Below are 23,245 nucleotides of genomic sequence, written 5' to 3' on the forward strand. Positions count from 1 at the left end.
ACTAGCGCGAGGTAAACAAAGCCACGTGTTTTTTGACAGCCACGTGCATTTTGACAGACAACAACGCATCGCTAACCTCAGTACTGCCATCTTGACGGGCCTAAACCTCAGTAGTACCAACTTAACCTAACTAGCGTGAGATAAACAAATCCACGTGTTTTTTGACAGCCACGTGCTTTTTTGACAGCTGTCATCCGCCATCTTTAATCCAGAGAGCACCGTGCTGCCCTCTTTACCGTAGTAGATGTAAATTCGTCACCTGTCATCGGCAGTGCTGCCATCTTGGCGGGCCTAAACCTTAGTGCTACCAACTTAACCTCACTAGCGCGAGATAAACAAATCCACGTGCTTTTTTTGACAGCTGTCATCCGCCATCTTTAATCTATAGAGCGCAGTGCTGCCCTCTTTAGCTACTTACCTTTGAAATGTGGTGGCGGATAATTTGAAAAAATGCTTTCCTGACCGCTGTCATCCGCCATCTTTAATCCAGAGAGAACAGTGCTGTAATCTTTAGTTGAAATGTGGTGGCGGCAAATTCCACGTGCTCTTGTTTGGAAACAAATTCACGTGCTATTTTCTGACAGCTGTCATCCGCCATCTTGCATCACAAACCTCAGTGCTACACTCTTTAGCTAGATACCTTTGAAATGTGGTGGCGGCAAATTCTACATGCTCTTGTTTGGAAACAAACCTATGCGTTTTTTGACAGCTATCATCCGCCATCTTTAATCCAGAGAGCACCGTGCTGCCCTCTTTAGCTACTTACCTTTGAAATGTGGTGGCGGTAAATTCCACGTGCTTTACAAACACATGTGCTTTTCTGACAGCTGTCATCCACCATCTTTAATCCAGAGAGAACAGTGCTGCACTCTTTAGTTGAAATGTGGTGGTGGCAAATTCCACGTGCTCTTGTTTGGAAACAAACCCATGTGCTTTTCTGTCATCCACCATCTTTAATCCAGCGAGAACAGTGCCGCACTCTTTAGTTGAAATGTGGTGGTGGCAAATTCCACGTGCTCTTGTTTGGAAACAAACCCATGTGCTTTTCTGACAGCTGTCATCCACCATCTTTAATCCAGAGAGAACAGTGTCGCACTCTTTAGTTGAAATGTGGTGGCGGCAAATTCCACGTGCTCTTGTTTGGAAACAAATTCTACGCGCTCTTCAGCTGTCATCCACCATCTTTAATCAAGAGAGCACCGTGCTGCCCTCTTTGTGGTGGTGGATAATTTGAAAAATTCTTTTCGACAAGCATCCATCTTTAATCCAGAGAGAACAGTGCTGCCCTCTTTAGCTACTTACCTTTGAGGTGGTTAATTTGAAAAATTCTTTTCGACAAGCAGCCATCTTTAATCCAGAGAGAACAGTGCTACCCTCTTTAGCTACTTACCTTTGAGGCGGTTAATTTGAAAAATTCTATTTAACAAGCTACCATCTTTAATGAAAAGAGCATCGTGGTGCTATCTTGCGGGTAAATTTTACGTCACAGCCGCCATCCACCATCTTGCATTGCTAACCTTAGTGCTGCCCTCTTTAGCTACTTACCTTTGAAAAAAATCTATTTGACAAGCTGTCACCCGCCATCTTGCATCGCAAACCTCAGTGCTGCACTCTATGTAGTGGCGGATAATTTGAAAAAATCTTTTTGACAAGCAGCCATCTTTAATCAACAGAGCACCGTGCTACCATCTTTAGCTGCCGCCATCTTACATCGCTTACCTCGCTGCTGCACTCTTTAGTTGAAATGTGGTGGCGGTTAATTCGAACAAGTTTAATCACGCATCGGGAAAGCTAAAGTAAGGACGTGCTGCAGTGATGACGTCATCATGCATGTTTAGACATGTCCGTTTTCTTAAGAGTAAGTCGGTGTAAAGGAATGTGGTGGTGGTAAATTCGAACAAGTTTAAACATGCATCGGGAAAGCTAGAGTAAGCACGTGCTGCAGTGATGACGTCATTGTGCATGTTTAGACCTGATCGTTTTTCTTAAGAGTAAGTCGGAGTAAAGCAATGCAATAAGTACAACATTTTTGAATGCGATCAAATATTTATTTACAAATGTACTACAACAGTGTTCGTTTTTGCTGCTGGCAATTTTGGTGTGCTTCATAACAACGTATGCTTCTGAAATGCCTCCTGCAACATTCAAATTAAAACAAACATTTAGAAATATATTATACTAAGTATGTTATGCTTTACAGAGAAGATCATATACTTCTTACCTTGTTGTTATTCCTTTTCGGGATCATCATCATCATCATCATGAGGTACTAGAGAAAGTTCATTCATACACTGTGTACAGTGTTCAATTCTCGGATTTGGTCCATCCCAATCATCATCACCATTTTCTCCTCGATGCTTGTAATGTCGTTCACAAGTTCTGCATAAAGCTACTTCGATCGACATCTTACTGTGTAGAGGAAGGATGTCCCAAAAATTATGTACGTAAGAGGCAGCGTACGTATATAAAAATCCTGGTGGTAAGTATTGAATAAGATGTTTCGGCATCGATGATCTATGTTTATAGAACATCTTAATAGCCTCACTCACTCGTGTAAGATAAATAAGATGTTGCGTATGAGCATGCAAACAGCATGCACATTTACAGTTTTGTTCCATAGCGTACGATGTCGAAGCACACACTAATGAAAATGATAAAGATATATTCTTATTTATAGTCTCGTAACAATATTCGTTAGCGGATGGTAAGTAACATCACTCATATGAATAATAAGACAATAGGCTGCTGTGTTAGCAGGAATGTTTTCAGATGTTTCAAATTCTAAACGAATATCAACTGGAGATTCTTTTATAGATTCTTCATGATAAGAGCAGTCTATAACTACAATCGGTGCTTTATTTTTAAATTCTTGAGGTGTAAATAGCGGACGATCTTCTTTCTGATAATACGATGATTGAAATTTACAAAACATGTCATAGAGCATCCCAAACTTATTTTTCTCAAAGTTAATGTCTATGTTTTCGTAGGGATACGTAATTCCGTTGAGATATAGTCTAACGTGTCTTAATTTACAGTGATCAAACAGTGAGCTATCTTTTTCGTGATTGAATTTACGATTAGTTTGAAATCCAAAAATAATGTACAAGGGCTTCTCAGTAAAACGTGAAGTTTTAACAGCCCAGCTATGCTTGTTTGCAGGTGGTAACACAGGATATTCATGCAGCTCCTCCCAACTTCTAAAACGTATAGGTAATGGTGTATCATTTTCTACAATCTTGAGCAATCGAAGTTTTTCACGATCAGATAAGGTTACATGTGGAATCCGCCACAGTATACGATGCAGTGTTATTTTCGATTCTACTGGTGTTTCTACCGCTTTAAGAGAATTGTAATCACTTCAATCACGGATTAGAATAAGCTCTTGTTTTGCGTTGATTATAATACGTGTAAAGTCTTCTGCGAATCCAAAAATATGTTTCAGTGATAACATACCCGTAAAAGTTCCATCCTCATTAATCATCCAGTTGTTAGTAGCTTTCGGACACCATCCAGCCATCCGCAAAAGATTACTTTCTTCATCACAGAAAGAAGGGTAGAGTTTCATTGCACTTGTAATACCAACATTCTTCGTTCGATCTATTTCAACATTATTTACTTCATATCGCGCTTCAGAAAAGAGAAAAGCTAGAGCATGGTTGTTTAGTTGTGAAGTGCTTGGTCCACTTCCATCAGACTTTTCTAGCCGTCCTTCAATATAGAGGTAGCTTTCGTGTGGTAAGGTGTAAACATCTTGCTGATTAATAATAAAATGAATTTCATCATTGTTATTTAATCCAAACGTAAAAGGTTGATAGGAATGAAGCTCACTTCGTACTACACCTTCACGACTTTCTACTGTATTCGTAATGTCTAGCATTTCTTCCATTCTGTTGTAGTAGTGTATATCCTAAATCTTGCAGTATCTGCTTATGGGTATCTGTTAACTCGATGAGTCTCTGCACACATGTAGTATGTCTTCGGAATGTACACCGTGTTTTATAGATGGTTTTCATACTGGTTTAAGATGTAGTTTGTAAGCTACGTACGCGTGCTGATCTAAATGAATAAGCTGATTATGTTTATTTACAAGTCTAAGGGTAATGTTGCTAATGTGTTTTACAGACACAGGATGATAAAGAACTACTGCTGGTTTCTCACAAATAGTATATCCACGTTCCTCTGTAACAATAAAGTCGTGTAGGACGCGCGAAGTTTGTAGATTACTATTCAAGTCTGTAATAATATTACAAGTAATGTTCACATTATAATCATCGAAGAGTTTTATAGGTTGACTAGCAAGATACCCATGCTTCGCTACGGTATTATACAGAAATTTATAATTGAATGCTTATTGTTTTAGATATATAATCCGCCGAAATTCACGATCTGACTCGTTTTCTGCGAGAATCCACCAAAATTCCCGATCTGACTGGTTTTCAATTATTTTACGGCACGTTTCCTCCCATTTTTAAATCTTCCTTTCCAGCAATCGATTTCGTACTTCCCGGGCTAGGCTCAGGTATTCCTCCCGGTCAGTTGGGCCCGTAAATCTTTGCCATCTTTTCCTATAATATTTTTAATATGGATAAAATCCTTCAGGAGATCCGGCGTGCTGTCATATTGGGTGCCTTGGCGGCACTGAACCCGCGGCCGGACTGCATTCTTAGTCATATCCGTCCAGGAGCCGTTTCCAGCGCGGTCCGCACATTTGACGACGGTCCGGAATATTATTATTATTATTATTGTTATTATTATTATTATTACTATTATGTGTTGCTGGAATGGCTGATGACAGGGAAAACCGGAGTATCCGGAGAAAAACCTGTCCCGCATCCGTTTTGTCCAGCACGAATGCCACATGGAGTGACCGGGATTTGAACCACGGAACCCAGCTGTGAGAGGCCGGCGCGCTGCCGCCTGAGCAACGGAGGCTCCTTATAAGTACATTAATAACAGTAAAATCAATTGGTCTCACCTCCTTCTACACCCCACCGCCGTTAAGTTTATTAACTGCCACACCCCCCCCCCCACCAAAAAACTAAAAGAATGCTTGTTTCTTTATGTTTAAGGGAGATTCCAAACACCAATGTTCACGTCTATTACCTTCAGTTTTGAGATATAAGTATCCCCATAAAAATAATTTACTTTTTTTCACTTCATTTCACAATAATCCCCCCCCCTACGTGAATTTTCCCGCAAAAAAATACTTGTTTCTTTAATAGTGAAGGATCTTCTAAATACCAATTATCACGACTCTAACTTCTTCAGTTTTTGATTTATGTGTCCTCATGAAAGGAATTCAACTCCTTTACACTCCCGCCCTCCAAGACGGTTTCCCCACCAAAACGCGTTTTTCTGTGTTTTTTAAGGAGATCCAAATACGAATTTTCACGTCTGTAACAACTTTAGTTTTTATTAGATGTATGCATTCTCATACAATTAAGTCAATTAATTTCTCAATTCTTTCACCCCCCCCCCCCACAACTTAATTGGATTTTCCGAGAATACAGGTTTCTTTACTTTTAAAGCAGATTGCAAATATCAAATTTCACGTCTGCAACATCTTCATTTTTGAGATATCAGTAGCCTAATTAGAAGAATTCATCACCATTTTCAGTCACTCTTACCTCCCTCCACCCAAGTGGTATTTCCGAAAACCTAAAACACACTTTTCTTTATGTTTAATATAGATAAAAAATACCATTTTTCACTTCTGTGACATGTTAAATTTTTTTAGATATACTGTAAAAATTCTCATCTTAAAATTTCACCCCTTTTGAGTTCCCCTTAAGTGAAGTTTCCAAAAACAAATCACCTATATTTCTTTACATTTACAGGAGATTTACACCCACTTTTTACGTCTGTAACATTTTACGTTTCCAAAATATTCTGTAGATATTGTCTTTCAAAAAATTCACCCCAATTTGTCACTCCTGTTTAACCGCCATTAATTGGATTTTCCAAAAACTAAAAAATACGTGTTTCTTTATTTTTAAAGGAGATCCCATATGCGAATTATCAGTTATGTAATATCTTTCGTTTATGAGATATGTGTATCCTCATTAAAGGCATTCAACCCATTTTTCACCCTTATACAACCCTCCTATTAGGATTTACTGGAAACAAAAAAATACGTGTTCCTTTATTTTTAGAGGAGATTCTAACAACCAATTTTTACATCTGTAAACTTTAAAGTTTTAAGATGTAGACACACTCATTTTAAAAAGTTCGGCCCAATTTTCACCCCCCAATATTTGGATTTTCCAAAAACGAAAAAATACGTGTTTCTTTACTTATAAAGTAGACCCAAAATACCAATTTTCAGGTCTGTAATATCTTCAGGTTCTGAAATATAAGTAGCCTCATGAAAGGCATTCAACCCATTATTCACCCTTTTACACCCTTCCTATTGGGATTTTCCGAAAACAAAAGAATACGTGTTTCTTTATTTTTAAAGGAGATTCTAAATACCAATTTTTACATCTATAAACTTAAAAGGTTTTGATATATAGATACACTCATTTTTAAAATTCACCCCCTTTTCACCCCCCCCCAATTAATTGTATTTTCCACAAACAAAAAATACTTGTTTCTTTATTTTTAAAAGAGATCCCAAACACCAATTTTCATGTCTGTAATATCTTCAGGTTCTGAAATATAAGTAGACTCATGAAATGCATTCGACCCCTTTTTCAACCTTTTCCACCCTTCCTATTAGGATTTTCCGAAAACAAAATAAACGTGTTTCTTTATTTTTAATGGAGATTCTAAATACCAATTTTTACATCTATAACCTTTAAAAGTTTTGAGATACAGATACACTCATTTTAAAATATTATCCCCTTTTCACCCCCCCCCCTTTATTGGGTTTTCCAGAAACAAAAAATACTTGTTTCTTTATTTTTAAAGGAGATCCCAAACACCAATTTTCAGGTCTATAATATCTTCAGTTTCTGAGATATAAGTAGCCTCATTAAAGGCATTCAACCCATTTTTCACCCCTTTTCACTCCTCCTATTGCGATTTTCCGAAAACAAAAAAATACGTGTTTCTTTATTTTTAATGAAGATTCTAAATACCAATTTTTACATTTGCAAACTTTAAAAGTTTGTAGATATAGATTCACTCATTTTAAAAATTCACCCCCTTTCCACCCTCCCATTAATTGGATTTTCCAAAAACAAAAAAAACGTGTTTCTTTATTTTTAAAAGAGACCAAAAGTACCAATTTTCAGGTCTGTAATATCTTCAGTTTCTGAGATATAAATACCGGTATCCTGATTAAAGGCATTCAACCCATTGTCCCCTATTTTCACCCTTTTTCATCCCTCCTATTGCGACTTTCTGAAAACAAAAAAATACGTGTTTCCTTATTTTTAAAGAAGATTCTAAATACCAATTTTTACATCTGTAAACTTTTAAAGTTTTGAGATATAGATACACTCATTTTAAAATTTCACCCCCCTTTTCACCCCCTTAGCCACGGGATATCCAAAAATCCTCTCTTAGCGAGCACCTACATCTTAATATGAATATATCCCCAAAATTTCATTTCTTTATGTCCAGTAGTTTTGGCTCGGCGATGATGAATCAGTCAGTCAGTCAGTCAGTCAGTCAGTCAGTCAGTCAGTCAGTCAGTCAGTCAGTCAGTCAGTCAGTCAGTCAGTCAGTCAGTCAGTCAGTCAGTCAGTCAGTCAGGACAAGTTATTTTATATATATAGATCAGACTCGTAACGTACGTTCGGTAGGAGCTCCCTCGATGAAAATGCAAGCAGTGGTCCAATCGAATCAGGTTGTGATTTGAAGTCAATCTTAAATGATGATTCAATAACACATTTATGTGTAATGTTGCTTATAGTGATAGAGAACTTGTAATTATGATTACTAAAACGATCTTCCCCAAACTGATCAATTAACGTACTTTCAATATAGTCGTGAATATCGTCTACTGTATAACTACCTGAGGGTAGTGTTAGCACATAATCATCGTAATAGAACTTGTTTAAACCATCACGCACATTATAGATTTTATTGTAGCTTTCAAACGATACTAGTCCAAGACTATGCGGCTGATAACCAAGTTCGATTGGTGGATTAAAATAGACGGTTGTTTCAGGTCCTTCTCCACGTACAGCAAAGGTTCTTTCACTGTTCGTCATCACGTAGACACTAATGCACTTTCTCTACTGTCTGGGTTTGATATAAGAACATAATACATAATCGTCCGCACATGCGTGTATTAAAGTTTTGCACACGGTTTTTATTGTAAACAATGTCTGCACTGCTTCCGAAATAACGTATGAGCTCAAAAGGAGGAGGTAAGTCTCCATAGCTATCAAAATACCATACTTTAGATTTACGTGTTACATAAGCAACGTAATGAGTTCCAGGTCCACGACTGCCGTCTAAGTTAATTACGGCACATTCACGTTCACGTGGGCGCACTGGTAGTTGATCGCGCATATACACTCCTCGAAAATAATGAATTCCTAGTTGTTTAGCAAACGTAAAAACTTCATGATGCGTTAGAGCTCGATATGGCAGTGCATTCAGTAGACGTTTTTTGGTGAAATGTAGATACCAAGCCCTTTCTTGTATGGCGCTAGCTTCATGCTTACACCTTTGCCTCGTAACGCAATTGCCTCCACCGTCTTGTTATGACGTTCACTCTCTTTCAACTGTTGTTTCGCTTCTTCTACAGCTTTGACAGTTCTCGCTACAGCACTAGCACCACCTAGCAATGACCCTAAAGCTGCTAAGCCAGCAAACAGCGCAGGAAGAAATCCTCCTCGTTTTGGTACAGGAATAATTCGTGCACGTTTACTAAATATTGCTCTGCACTTTGGAGAAATTCTCGCTCTTGCTGCGCGTAACGCCTTAGTAATAGCTACACGAGGATTGTATTCCCCTCGAATAGCTTTTTGAGCAGCCTTTATAACATCTTTCCATCCAACAGTTTTTACTTTCTTCTTCTTCTTCATGTCGTTTGGATATCGTTGTTTCACCATGCTGGACACGACTTTACTAGTCAAGAGCAAATCATAAACTAACCGTTACATCTTGTTTCGTTTAATATATATATATATTACTATTACGTACTTTATGATTCAGTTATCATGAAGATTATAAAGCAGCAAGACACGCTACCTGTTACCGACATTGTACCACATCTCTTACCTAGTTCTAGTACAACTACAGGAAAACGTCATGGAACGTTGTTTCCTTTCACTGTTCGATGTATTATATCAGGTCCGTCGGGATGCGGGAAAACAAATCTTTTACTCACACTTATTACTTCTGTAAATGGTGTACGCTTCGAGAATATTTACGTTTTCGCAAAGTCACTCCATCAGCCGCTATATACTATTCTACAAACTGTAATGCACGATCTAGTTAAAGATGGAATAAGATATTTTAAATTTAATTCACATGAGCAAGTACCATCACCAGACGATGTGCTTCCTAATTCTCTTATGATCTTTGATGATGTCGCAACAGAACAGCAAAACGTTTTTTGTGCATTCTTTAGTATGGGTCGGCATAAATATGTTGATTGCATCTATTTGTGCCAAACCTATTCTCGTGTGCCTAAGCAGTTGATACGCGACAACGCAAATGTTATTGTGCTTTTTCGGCAAGATGAGCGCAACATGCGACATGTGTATAACGATCATGTTAACACTGATATGACATTCGATGACTTTAAACGTATGTGTGCTAAATGTTGGTCATTACACCGTTACAGCTTTTTAGTTATTGATAAAGAAAGTGATGTACAGCATAGACGATATCGCATGGGTTTCGATCATTTTATATGCATTAACACAGAAGTACAGTAACTACTTGATTAAAAACCATCATCATGTTAACATCTAGCAAGGAGATCACAAAACATATCATCCAAGCTCGAAACAATATTCGACGGAAATTTAAGGAGCTTAAACGTATTCAAGCAGACACGGATTTATTTTTAAAAACACAACTAAGTACACCACTCAAAGAAATTTTTAATTCTACTTCATTACCGCAGTCTACTTCAAGTTTTGCTTCTATGCAAACATCATATCATAAAGAGAAGCATGAAGAAGAAAAGCATGAACAAGATAAGGAAGAGAAGAAGCAGGATGTAGATCAAGAAGAGGAAGATAAGGAAGAAGAAGAAGAAGAACTTAATGATACATCACCATCTAAGCGTGTTGAGTTTTTAACTACAGATGTTATTGCTGAAACACCTACTACATCGACGCAAAATCTACCATCTTTGTCTGAGGTTATGATTACACCAGAGTATCGCAATCAGTTTAGAACTTTTATTCAACATACCTATGGATCTCTCTTTGCACCTTATATAGAAAAACTTTTTACAGGACAAACTGACACTACCTACGGTATTCGCTACGAAGATGACTGTTTCCGAATAGGAAATTCAAATGTTAAGATTAATAACAACAAACTCATTGTAAAAGGTGTTACCTATAAACCTACGAAAGGACTCTTAGAACTTCTTTTCTCACGAATAACTGACAAGGATATAATTTTACAAGATGATCTTAAAAATATAAAGCAATACTTTTTGCTACTGATGCAACACGACGTAATTACAAGAGAACAGAAGCTGTAAATGCGAATAAGAGTTACAAGTATCGTGAGTTTATTTCTAAGCTGTTTCCAACTGCACGTAGTCTTGATGTTATCTACAAGCCTTTGTTGCCGTATGTAGATGTAAGATACTGGAATGACCCAAACTTACTCGTTGAACGATTACAACTTTTAAGAGCATCGCAAGAGGCTGGTCACACTGGTCACGGATCAGAAATTCTAGAAATAGAAAGAGAACTACGTTATGCCGGTATTATTTTGTAATGGCTCATCAAGAGAAGATCTCACCTGTAAAGGTAAACATCGCACATGAGTTACATAAACCAGCACGTCGCACCTACTGTCACAGACGCGTTATTACACGAGGAAAAGATGATCTCTGGCAAGCAGACTTAGTAGAAATGATTCCATATGCCTCTAGTAATAAGGGGTATAAGTATCTACTTACTGTTATCGATGTGTACTCGAAGTTTGCTTTTGCACAACCCGTGCGTTCTAAAACAGCAGCTCAAGTTAAAGAAGCATTTAAACATATTGTTGAAGAATCGAAACGCTGCCCAAGGCTTCTTCAAACTGATCAAGGTAAAGAGTTTTACAACCAGGATTTTTCTTCATACCTCAAGTTACTTGGCATTCAACACTACTCTACGTTCAGCAATCTCAAGGCAAGTGTTGTAGAACGCTTTAATCGTACACTCAAAACAATGATGTGGCGAGAATTTACAGCGCAAGGTTCATATCGTTGGATTGATCTGCTACCTAGACTTTTATCTACCTACAACGATACACCTCATCGCACTATCGGAACAAAGCCACGTCTTGTTACAAAGAATACACCTCGTCTAGATGCTATTCATCTTGTAATTAAAACAGCTGATCCACGTCGCCATCGCTTTAAAGAAGGTGATTTTGTTCGTATTAGCAAACACAAGTCTATCTTTGCAAAAGGATACACACCTAACTGGAGCACTGAAATTTTTCAAATCAGAAGTGTTAAGCTTACTAATCCAGTTACGTATTTATTCGCGATCTCAGAGGACAGCCTATTGAAGGAGGATTCTACATCGAAGAACTGCAGAAAACAAAACATCCTGATCACTATTTAGTTGAACGTGTTATTCGACGTCGTGGCAATAAACTGTATGTTAAATGGCTTGGTTTTTGTTACCGTGTTTTTGCGGTAGGTAGAGGTGAAAGAAGGTGCGGGTGTGAACGGGTCTCAAACTACGAAATTAAAGTTAATGTAAAATTTGACAAGGTTATATTCTCTTTCCAAAATTCAGAAATAACACGAAAGACAGGTACAGAGTAGCAAGGCAATAAAAGTACAATTACAATATTTACAGGATTTGGGTTTCGAGCCCCAACCTCATAATTCCTGAGCCATTAGCCCAGTTTTACCCCAAACACAAGTTTCAACAGAGGGGCAGAAAACCCCATTCATGCCTAGGAGCACTTGCTCCAAATTACACAGTAAGGCCTCCTTGAGGCGCGCAGAAAACAAAATTTTCAAGAAAGAGCAACTTGCTCTCAAATTTTAGGCCTGTCAAAGGCCACACCTAATTCCACCTTCAAGCTGTCCTCTAAGGACATATACACAGGGGTAAAATACCCAACCTACTGAGGTCTATTAAATGAGAAGAAGGTTAATTACATGACCTCTAAAATAACAACTTGAGAGGAGGCAATCTGCACTCCTAATGCATTTGTTTTAAAAACTAATCTGGCTCTAGGCCACTAATGCAAGGGCTAATCCCATACCACTGAGGTGATTTTAGAAAAGAACAATTTACTTTACATTAAGGAAGAATCGGTTATGAAAAATAAGTTCACCTCAAAACAATATGAGTGGGAGTTCGAGAGGGTTAAGCACTCTCTATCCCAATATGTAGCTTTAAAAAAAATAGATGCTAAGAGTAGTTACATTTTAGGAAAAGGTTACATGGTAGAAACGCTTCGGACCCGCCCCGAGACTTAAACTGCTGAGCTAGCAAGAAAAGAAGTTATTAAAAGGCCATTACCTTGGTGTAGAACTGCTCCCCGAAGAAAGAGGCGCTTCCCGCCCCCTGCTATGTACTTTACACACTGAAAGATGGTACTGAAGTGGCGCAGAGACCCTAAAATCAGCAGTTTATATACTCTCGCGGAAAGTTCGAGGCGTTTCAGGTAAGAAAACACCCGCCCACAATCACTTTATTGGCTAGGGTACAGCAACATATCCCCTTTGGAGAAGATACACCTGATTGGTTAGAAATTAATTTTAAAAATTCGGGATTGGCTAAATACAAAACAAGGGGAAAGAAAGGGGTATACAGCCAACTTAAAAAATAACAGAAAGAAATTTAACAAGAAACAAACTTTTGAAATAAAAATTTTCTCCAAAAAGACAGTTCTTTCACTTCGCACTAGGGTGCACTATTGTTGATCTTCAGTAGTGTCCTCTAGAAGAGAAAGTTCACACTTCTTACAATAGGGAAACAAAAATGCGTCGAAAACGACCCAGTTCAGAAACTACAACATTTCCCAGTAGTGACATCTTCAGAGAAACTTGAAAATTAATTCTGTAGATAAAGTTCAGACTTCCTCCAGCAGAGGAGTTTCAATTGGCGCAAATTTTAAATTAGCGGCGTGGAGGTGTACCGCCCGGTACAGACCTCCCCCCCCACCAAAAGTTCCTCCAAGGGGTAACACAGAAGAACATAACCTTTTGTTTGAAAACCAGGACCAAGTTATGATGTTGATATGGAGATTAATTGCAGAAGCATTTATCAAAATTGTTGAAATTTGATTTGATCCATTTTCAAAATACTTGTAGTAACTGTTGAAGTAATGTCTTTATGTAGGAATTGAATTCAGAAGAAAACTTTTAATACTTGAAAGTGAAGAAAAATTTTCAAAGTCCACCAAATATTGCTGTTGAATTCCCAAGTGTAGTAATTGCTGATAGTAAATGTCCAAGTAGTTGATTAAATATTTCGATGTTGATTAAGTTGGATGGCCAGACCGGCCGTTGCAGTTCGCGTCCAAAGGTGGCCGCTCGGACCCCTCAAGTACCCTGAGATACCGCTCGCCCGCACTATGAGGGGAGCAGTGGTGTTGAAGCACGCCGCGCCCGCGGTGAACATATACAGGCTGCGAGCAAGTAGCAGGTCGTGCGCCGCACATCAGCCTTGGCCGGGAGGAGGGCTCCGGCTCGCCGTACACTGGTCAACCTCGCTGGAGGAGAGGGGGCCCTTCCTCTATTCCAGTAGCGGTACGGCGCCGCGCGGCTGCGGGGGCACTGAAACATTAAAGCTAGGCGGCAGAATTTTGTTGGACCATCATCTTTTTTGAGGGCACAGGCTTGTGGAGAGGTTGAGGGGCCAGCGGCGTGCAGATATCCATGGCATTTTATATAAGCAAGCCACTGTGTGTAGTGGAGCAGGGGACGGGGGCGTGGTAATGGCCTTGGCAAGGACAGGATGGCAGTTCAACTGATCGGGGGAGGTTTACAAAAATAATTACGCATAAGGGAAACAGATTGCAAGGGCAGAAGGCCTAAAAGTGAAACCTCTCAGAGAAAGAGAAAAAAAATATAACCTTCCGATTTCTTTCAAAATAATATGAAGCAAGTTAACACAGAAATTACACCGGTTTCACCTGTGACAGGTGAACCCTAAATATCCTCTCGGTGGCTGGATTACTTAATAACAACGTAACCGGCGTAAGGAAATCGAGAATGATACACGGCCCATGGAATCTGGGGGCAAGCTTGCCCGCGGGAACAAAGTTCTTGACCATCACCTGGTCACCTACCTTCAAATTGGTGGGTCTCCGACCACGATCATATCTTTCCCTAACCTTTTCATGAGACACCTTAAGATTGGCTTTAGCTTTCTTCCAAAGATCTTTGATATTATCCGGATCTATTGTCTCAGGTAGAATGTCACTCAGAGACCAGAGGTTAGAGAGCGGCGTGTTGGGAACAAACTTGAACATCAAAGCGGCTGGAGTAAATTTATGTGATTCATGAACCGCCGAATTCAAAGCAAAAGCTAACCAATGCAGGGACGTGTCCCACCTGGAATGATCTTCATGATGATAGGCAATAAGCGCGGACCTGAGATTACGGTTAACCCGTTCAGTCAGAGATGGTTGAGGATAATAAGCAGAAGTAGTTACATGAGAGATGGACAAGTCAAAACAGAATTTACGAAAAAGATTTGATGTGAACGCCTTAGCATTATCAGACACAATATATTGGCACGGACCAAAAGACGCAAAAATAGAATTTAGGCAAGTAATGGTGGACTGAGCGGTAGCCAGCTTAGTCGGAAATAACCAGGAAAATCTTGTAAAACCATCTACGCATACAAAGATGAACTTGTTAGCATTTCCCTTCGACTGGGGGAAGGGTCCTACATAATCAATATACAGGCGTTCCATGGGGCGCGACGCTTGATGGGAAGACAAAAGGCCTACCTTGGTGGACATGGTGGGTTTACTAAGCAAACAAGATTTACAAGCTTTTACTAGTTCACGGATTTCACCGTCCATACCCTTCCAGATGAACCTTTCACGAATCTTCTCACGAGTTTTAAAGATGCCTAGATGCCCTCCTAATGGGGTCTCATGATAATACTTGAAGATCATAGGTACAAGAACAGCTGGAACGACAACTTTCATCATCTTATCATGCCTCGATGGGCAACATAAAACACCATTCTTCAGAACATAAGGGACGACATGTTCCTCAGAAGAAAGGGTTTCCATTATCGGAGCCAGCGTCGGATCTTCACGTTGGTATTTCTCGATATCCCTAAAGAGCATGGGAGCATCTGTTAAGATGGCATTAACATCAGATAGTATGGACTCGGGAGGTGATGAACTGTCGACCGGTTCATGGGTCTCGACGTCGTTGGAAAACATACGGCTGAGTCCATCAGCGACAACATTTTCGGTACCTCAGATATGCCTAACATCAAATTGGAAGGCAGAAATACGGATGGCCCAACGGGCTATACGAACAGTACGACGCGGCCTACCTAAGACCCAGCTTAAGGCTTGATTATCTGTCTCCAGGTCGAATTTGACATGTTCCAGATAGAGACGGAACTTTTCTAAGGCAAATAAGACTGCCAAACCTTCGAGCTCATAGATGGAATACTTGGCTTCTTGAGCCGACAAGGTCCTAGATGCATAGGCGATGGGTCGCCTCCCTAGTTCAGTCTCTTGAAGAAGGACTGCAGCTACTGCTGACGACGACGCGTCGGTTTGGACGATGAATTTCTTTGAGAAATCAGGCATAGCAAGGACAGGGGCATTACAGAGAGCTAATTTAAGATCTTCAAAAGCGGCTTGTTGAGAAGGTCCCCACTCGAATTTGATGCCTTTCCTACGAAGAAGGTTTAAGGGCGCCGCTCTATTAGCGAAGTTAGGAATAAACTTCCTGAAGAAATTCACCATACCAATGAACCTGGCGATACCTTTAATGTCCTTGGGAGGTTTAAAATCACGGATGGCCTGTGTTCTAGAATGATCGACGGCAACACCATCAGGTGACACAATATGCCCTAGGAATGACATAGAGGGCTTAGCAAAGCTAACCTTGGACAACATGACAGTTAACCCCGCCTTACGAAGGCGATTGAGAACTTCTCGCAGAAGATCTAGATGTTCTTCAAAGGTCTCCGAAAATACGACGACATCATCCAAGTAGTGATACAATTACTCAAATTTGATGTCAGAGAAGAGCCTATCTAGCAGCCTAGTGAGTACAGCTACTCCCGTGGGGAGCCCGAAAGGCACGCGGTTGTATTCATACAAATTCCAATCCGTGGCAAACGCTGTAAGATGTTTAGACTCTTCGGCCAGGGGAATTTGATTGTAGGCCTGATTCAGGTCCAAGATAGTAAAGAACTTGGCCTTACGAAACCATGAAAAACAAGAATGAAGGTCAGGAAGGGGCACAGATTGTAACACCACCTTCCGATTGAGAGCCCTATAATCAATAACAGGCCTGAAGCCACCTTGGGGTTTCGGGACTAGAAAAATAGGCGAAGAATACGCCGACTTCGAGGGCCTAATAATACCATCCTTCAACATCTGATCGATGATTTCTTTCAGAGCCTTCATTTTTAGTGGAGAGAGCCTATAAGGTGGAAAACGGACAGGAATCGAATCCGTGACCTCAATTTTGTATTCAATAAGGTCAGTAACACCAAGAGTATCCGAGAACACCTCTGGAAACGACTGACACAACTTACGAATACTATCAGCCTGCTCCTCAGGTAGATGTCTAAGGTCTAACAACATCTCATCCTGGGTAGGCGAAATAGATGAACATGATGCAGAATTACATTTTAACAAGGGAATTTTACAATTGGAAGCAAATTTGAATGTGCACGACTTACTCTGAAGATCGAGCACAAGATCCGTGTGAGAAATAAAGTCGGCTCCCAATATGATGGGGCAAGACAAGTGCTTAGCCACACACAGTTTGATTTTCCGTGTAAATTTAAAAATACGAATTTTGACCTGTAAAGAACCTAGAATTTCTAAGGGAGATGAATTAGCCGAAACATATTGAACAGGAGATGAGCCATAGTCAGGTAGTTTACAAACAGATTTCAATTTTGAATACCATTGGTCCGAAATAATTGAACAAACACTGCCTGAATCTAATAGAGCTGTTATAGGCTCGTTATTTAACTCAATCTTAAGAAAAGGAACAGGTGCGGGGGAATCCGCCGCGATCCAAAGACACTCTTTGGGGCATTCAAAAGATGGATTTTCAGATTGAACGTTCCCTGAATTTTCGATCTGTTTACCAGGGGCTGAGCCTCGGAAAGATGGATTAGTCGACTCAGCCGAAAACACTAGTCTTTTTTTATTATTGGCATTGGTGGAATTTGCACCAGAAGTTGAGCAGGAGGGGGTGCTATTTGAATTTGGGCAATTTTTGGCGATTTGTGAGAAAGCCCCACATTTAAAACAACCTTGTGCTGAGCCAGCTCCATTATATGCCCTACTAGATTTGATCAATGGACACTTGTTCCGAAGATGGTCAGGCATCCCGCAAGCGTAACATTTACGAGGTGTGACTGATCGGCGAGGTGGAGGCCGAGTATTACTAAAAGAAGGCGGGGGTTCTTTCGCGACACGCAAGGAATCGGCGTATCTAACTCCTTCCGCTGAGACGGCCAATGCTTCCAGTTCAGAGAAAGTTTGCGGGCACGCCGCGAAACACAAATATGACCTATAGGATGGTGAAATTCCTTCTACAATAGCCTGTACAATCTGATCTTCAGGAAAATGAAGAGCAAACACCCTAGTATAAATCAGTATAAATCAGCCAGATTTTCATCCAATCTCTGTACTCGATAATAGTACTTCTGAATCAGAGATGACCTCGCGCGGGCAGGAATAAAATTTGCAAGCAAGTGTGCATGACAATCTTCAATAGATGACTGTTCAGCTATGGCTCTTACTATTTTGTCAGAGAGAATACCAATTGCATAAGGATAGATGATTTGCAAAATTTGACATGGAGAAAGAGAAAAAACCAGGGCATGATCCTGAAATTCAACTAAAAACCTTAAGAAGGAAATAACTTCACTGGTGGTGTTGACAGAAAACTTCGAGATACCTCTGAGCAACATTGCCAATGGATGAGGCAAACTGCTGAACCCAGGTGACATAGTCGGTAAAGGTTTAAGTGGCAAAGAAGTTAATTCAGAATGTACATTATTCAATGAGTTACGGCGTTCAGAATCGTTGTCCAATGGGGCAGAGATAGTTTGAGCAGCAACGGTTATCCTATTGACTTCTCCCTTAGGAGGCTCTTCCTCGCTACCTGCATTCATCGTGGTGGGTTGATCGATTTTGGGAGGAACTTCCCCAGTTAACAATTGGGTAACCTTACTGGATAATTCAGAAATATTTTCAAGCAACATACTAGCTTCCTTCCTCTGAACGTCATTCAACTTCAGAGACAACAGATCGTTAACTCTATTTGAAAAATGATATAGCCTGGCTTGCACACGCTTAATTTGATTAGGAGAAGGATCATTTTCATCAAAAAAATTACTACCGATGCTAGACCAGTAGTATTCTCGGTGATCGTGGAAAGAGAGTTGTCAATTTCTTTCTCTCCCAAAGTGGGGATGGAAATGGGCAAATCAAGGGACTCTCTAAGCTTGTTTGTGTCTACCACAACCGTGCCTCCAGATTGCACATTTCTAATAGTTAATTCATAGATTAACTCCTCCTTGCGCAAATTGTTAAGATGGAGAACATCGCGAGGGCCGGTCATGATGACAGAACCATTTGGAAAAAATCAGAAAATTCCAGCAACTGAGAAAATTGTTAGAGTTCGGAACCAAACAATATTTAGCCGTCAGAAGGGGCTAAATTGAGACCCATTCAACCACGCTCTGCTACCACTTGTTACCGTGTTTTTGCGGTAGGTAGAGGTGAAAGAAGGTGCGGGTGTGAACGGGTCTCAAACTACGAAATTAAAGTTAATGTAAAATTTGACAAGGTTATATTCTCTTTCCAAAATTCAGAAATAACACGAAAGACAGGTACAGAGTAGCAAGGCAATAAAAGTACAATTACAATATTTACAGGATTTGGGTTTCGAGCCCCAACCTCATAATTCTTGAGCCATTAGCCCAGTTTTACCCCAAACACAAGTTTCAACAGAGGGGCAGAAAACCCCATTCATGCCTAGGAGCAATTGCTCCAAATTACACAGTAAGGCCTCCTTGAGGCGCGCAGAAAACAAAATTTTCAAGAAAGAACAACTTGCTCTCAAATTTTAGGCCTGTCAAAGGCCACACCTAATTCCACCTTCAAGCTGTCCTCTAAGGACATATACACAGGGGTAAAATACCCAACCTACTGAGGTCTATTAAATGAGAAGAAGGTTAATTACATGACCTCTAAAATAACAACTTGAGAGGAGGCAATCTGCACTCCTAATGCATTTGTTTTAAAAACTAATCTGGCTCTAGGCCACTAATGCAAGGGCTAATCCCATACTACTGAGGTGACTTTAGAAAAGAACAATTTACTTTACATTAAGGAAGAATCGGTTATGAAAAATAAGTTCACCTCAAAACAATATGAGTGGGAGCTCGAGAGGGTTAAGCACTCTCTATCCCAATATGTAGCTTTAAAAAATAATAGATGCTAAGAGTAGTTACATTTTAGGAAAAGGTTACATGGTAGAAACGCTTCGGACCCGCCCCGAGAGTTAAACTGCTGAGCTAGCAAGAAAAGAAGTTATTAAAAGGCCATTACCTTGGTGTAGAAATGCTCCCCGAAGAAAGAGGCGCTTCCCGCCCCCTGCTATGTACTTTACACACTGAAAGATGGTACTGAAGTGGCGCAGAGACCCTAAAATCAGCAGTTTATATACTCTCGCGGAAAGTTCGAGGCGTTTCAGGTAAGAAAACACCCGCGCACAATCACTTTATTGGCTAGGGTACAGCAACATTTCCCTTTGGAGAAGATACACCTGATTGGTTAGAAATTAATTTAAAAAATTCGGGATTGGCTAAATACAAAACAAGGGGAAAGAAAGGGGTATACAGCCAACTTAAAAAATAACAGAAAGAAATTTAACAAGAAACAAACTTTTGAAATAAAAATTTTCTCCAAAAAGACAGTTCTTTCACTTCGCACTAGGGTGCACTATTGTTGATCTTCAGTAGTGTCCTCTAGAAGAGAAAGTTCACACTTCTTACAATAGGGAAACAAAAATGCGTCGAAAACGACCCAGTTCAGAAACTACAACATTTCCCAGTAGTGACATCTTCAGAGAAACTTGAAAATTAATTCTGTAGATAAAGTTCAGACTTCCTCCAGCAGAGGAGTTTCAATTGGCGCAAATTTTAAATTAGGGGCGTGGAGGTGTACCGCCCGGTACAGTTTTAATAACAGCTTTAATTCATGAATTAATAAAGAGGATGTACTTTAAATCTTATGTGTGTTTTCTTTTAATCCTCTACGTTTCCTTTCTTCTAAGTCACTAGGACATGCCGTAGGATTAAACAACACCTGTAATATGTTTTGACAATTCATATTTATTTTAGAATATATATATACATTTTTATCCTTTGTTTATTTTACGGTCTTTGTCACTCAGTTTTCGTTTTATTACACCAACAACGACAAGTGCTGCTAATTTTTCTGAGCAGCTACAGCACTACGTAATAACACACACACACACACACACACACACACACACACACACACACACACACACACACACACAGCATAACTTTACGAAGCAGATTTTAACAGCTACACGACATACTCTATGCAGGCAGCATGTAACTACGTGTCAGGCGAACGTGTTCTAGGGCCGCAGGGGAGATGAAGCACGAAGAAAAGAAGATCAATCACTCTATTGATGAGTCCACGCCCAACATGCTTCCTCATCTTTCTCCCGGCACGTTTCTTCACCTTTTCCTTGTTTACTCTCTCCACAGCAATGATAAGTGTTTATAAGCGAAGACAACTCGTTAGTTTTAGGTCCGTGATACAGTTTAATTAGTTGACATGTACGGCACTGTCTCACAGAAGGTCTTCTACCTAAACTCACGTGTTCATGATGTAAACTACACGTTTGAAGCTCTGACAAAACAGGATCTTGAGTCCACTCACGAGGCACCTTTTCCCAAATCTTCTTTACAGCATTCGCAGCTACATTAACCAAAAATGCCTTTGGTAATGCATTTAACTCTTCTTCAGTAAAAGTGTTTAGTTTCTTTTGCATGCATAAAACTTTACGATCGCCTTTTCAACTGCGTTACACTTAGTATCTGTTAGAAATGACATGATGTCTTTACTCTACAAATGTTTCTTTTACACTAAGGTTATTTCGACATTGCAGTTTACATATGTTGTTCACTTCCCGGCATGCACTGCAACACAACCAATCAAAGAGCATGCATACATGTTGTAAAGACTGTTTACTTGTTTCTCTACTATGCTCTTTCGGAAGAGTTTTAAATGATGGGCACCCCAATTCATGCATGTCGATAACTTCACACGATGATGGTAGAAAATCACGCAACCATTCTTTCTTTTCACAACCCTTTAAAAGAACAAGATCTGCTCTTGACAAATGTGCATTCATCATTAAAGGTAGAAAACGATAAGGTATTCCTTTTTCTTCCCACTTCAAACCTAAATTGTTTTCAATCCACTGAGTCTGCTTTTTATCTTCATCTGTTTGCAAACAGTAAGGGAACCGTGGACTAAATACTAAACTAACAAGTTTTGGTGCCCACAACGCACTGCAATTTAACACAGCCACCTCTTTAAACACAAATTTGTTTCCGTTTACTTTAAAGCCTTGCACATCAACTATTAATGTTTTCGTCATGTTTGCACTCCACTCTCTATCACTGTTTCTCGAAGACTAAAGCTTTTAGTCAACGAACGGGTTTAAACATGCACAATAACGTCATCACTGCAGCACATGCAAACTCTCGTTTTATGATGCATACTTATTGCATTCCTTTACACCGACTTACTCTTAAGAAAACGGACAAGTCTAAACATGCATGATGACGTCATCACTGCAGCACGTCCTTACTCTAGCTTTCCCGATGCGTGATTAAACTTGTTCGAATTAACCGCCACCACATTTCAACTAAAGAGTGCAGCAGCGAGGTAAGCGATGTAAGATGGCGGCAGCTAAAGATGGTAGCACGGTGCTCTGTTGATTAAAGATGGCTGCTTGTCAAAAAGATTTTTTCAAATTATCCGCCACTACATAGAGTGCAGCACTGAGGTTTGCGATGCAAGATGACGGGTGACAGCTTGTCAAATAGATTTTTTTTTCAAAGGTAAGTAGCTAAAGAGGGCAGCACTAAGGTTAGCAATGCAAGATGGTGGATGACGGCTGTGACGTAAAATTTACCCGCAAGATAGCACCACGATGCTCTTTTCATTAAAGATGGTAGCTTGTTAAATAGAATTTTTCAAATTAACCGCCTCAAAGGTAAGTAGCTAAAGAGGGTAGCACTGTTCTCTCTGGATTAAAGATGGCTGCTTGTCGAAAAGAATTTTTCAAATTAATCACCTCAAAGGTAAGTAGCTAAAGAGGGCAGCACTGTTCTCTCTGGATTAAAGATGGATGCTTGTCGAAAAGAATTTTTCAAATTATCCACCACCACAAAGAGGGCAGCACGGTGCTCTCTTGATTAAAGATGGTGGATGACAGCTGAAGAGCGCGTAGAATTTGTTTCCAAACAAGAGCACGTGGAATTTGCCACCACCACATTTCAACTAAAGAGTGCGGCACTGTTCTCTCTGGATTAAAGATGGTGGATGACAGAAAAGCACATGGGTTTGTTTCCAAACAAGAGCACGTGGAATTTGCCACCACCACATTTCAACTAAAGAGTGCAGCACTGTTCTCTCTGGATTAAAGATGATGGATGACAGCTGTCAGAAAAGCACATGGGTTTGTAAAGCACGTGGAATTTACCGCCACCACATTTCAAAGGTAAGTAGCTAAAGAGGGCAGCACGGTGCTCTCTGGATTAAAGATGGCGGATGATAGCTGTCAAAAAAGCGCATAGGTTTGTTTCCAAACAAGAGCATGTAGAATTTGCCGCCACCACATTTCAAAGGTATCTAGCTAAAG

This window comes from Anabrus simplex, chromosome 2, assembly GCF_040414725.1.
Source record: "Anabrus simplex isolate iqAnaSimp1 chromosome 2, ASM4041472v1, whole genome shotgun sequence".
NCBI lineage: Eukaryota > Metazoa > Arthropoda > Insecta > Orthoptera > Tettigoniidae > Anabrus > Anabrus simplex.